At 29.1% G+C, this 1,006-nt stretch overlaps 1 protein-coding gene across 1 annotated transcript in view; it reads left to right on the top strand.

Annotated features, from left to right (window-relative positions):
- The window catches only part of LOC103599419 (cytoplasmic dynein 2 heavy chain 1-like), a gene marked incomplete at its 5' end in the record, with an annotated part of 226,059 nt that overhangs the window by 62,655 nt on the left and 162,398 nt on the right, over window positions 1-1,006 (top strand). The gene's annotated exons all lie outside the window — the stretch shown is intronic.

The following is a 1,006-nucleotide window of genomic DNA, read 5'->3' on the forward strand; positions in this document are numbered from 1 at the left end:
ATTGTAATTTTTAAAACTGCCCTTTCAGAGTATTTTTTCTTACCATACCATGTGACTCACTGAGTATAATTTTCCTGAATGATATATTTTGATTAACTTGATGATACTGCCTATAAATAAAACAATGTAACATCACTTAAACCTTGGCAGAATTAATTGATAAAATTGCTCCTTCTATCTAAAAGATCTCCACAGTAATTACTGAAAAGAACTATGCAAGTCTTACTTTAGCAAGAACTAAATGAAGATGCTTATACAGCAGATTTTGAATTATATGTTTAATGTCAATGTCATTACCTATTTTAATTTTTGAAGTTAACAATCTGACATGGCATTTTTTAACAGCTTAACAGATAACAGCTTTAACAGATACAATTCACATATCTTACAATTTACTGATTTAAAGTGTACAAGTCAATGGTTTTTTAGTGGAATTGCTGGATCTTATGGTAACCGTGTGTTTAACAACTTGAGAGACAAACAAACTTTTCCAAAAAGGTTGCACTATTTTCTTTTTCCCCTCAACAATGTGGGAGGGCTCAACTTTCTCCACCTCTTTGCCAACTCTTGTTACTTATCTTTTTAATTGTAGCCATCCTAGTGGGTATGATGTGGTATCTCATTGTAGTTTTGATGACATAATATTTTAAGTAACATTTTTTATTTCTTAATGTGAAAAATTAACCATTAAAAAATACTAGCATCCATAATTTTGATATATTTGATCTAATTTTAGAACTAAATGTTACATATTGACATGTTAAGTATTTCAATTTCTTGCAGCTCTCCTACATTTAACATTTTATTGATCAGTTTAACTATTCATTCGTCTCCTTTTTGTAAGACATAGTTGTGATTTGTTTCAAGTTTAATTAGGAAGAATCAACTGAGGTAACATAATTTCACACTACTTGTAAATGTTTGCTCAAAGACAAGGCCTGCTTGTGGGAAGTTTTTGTTTTATATTGTTTTGTTTTAAACTTTATTACTAGAATTACCTTTTTTT

This window comes from Galeopterus variegatus, unplaced genomic scaffold (genome assembly GCF_000696425.1).
Source record: "Galeopterus variegatus unplaced genomic scaffold, G_variegatus-3.0.2 Scaffold2954, whole genome shotgun sequence".
NCBI classification, from domain to species: domain Eukaryota; kingdom Metazoa; phylum Chordata; class Mammalia; order Dermoptera; family Cynocephalidae; genus Galeopterus; species Galeopterus variegatus.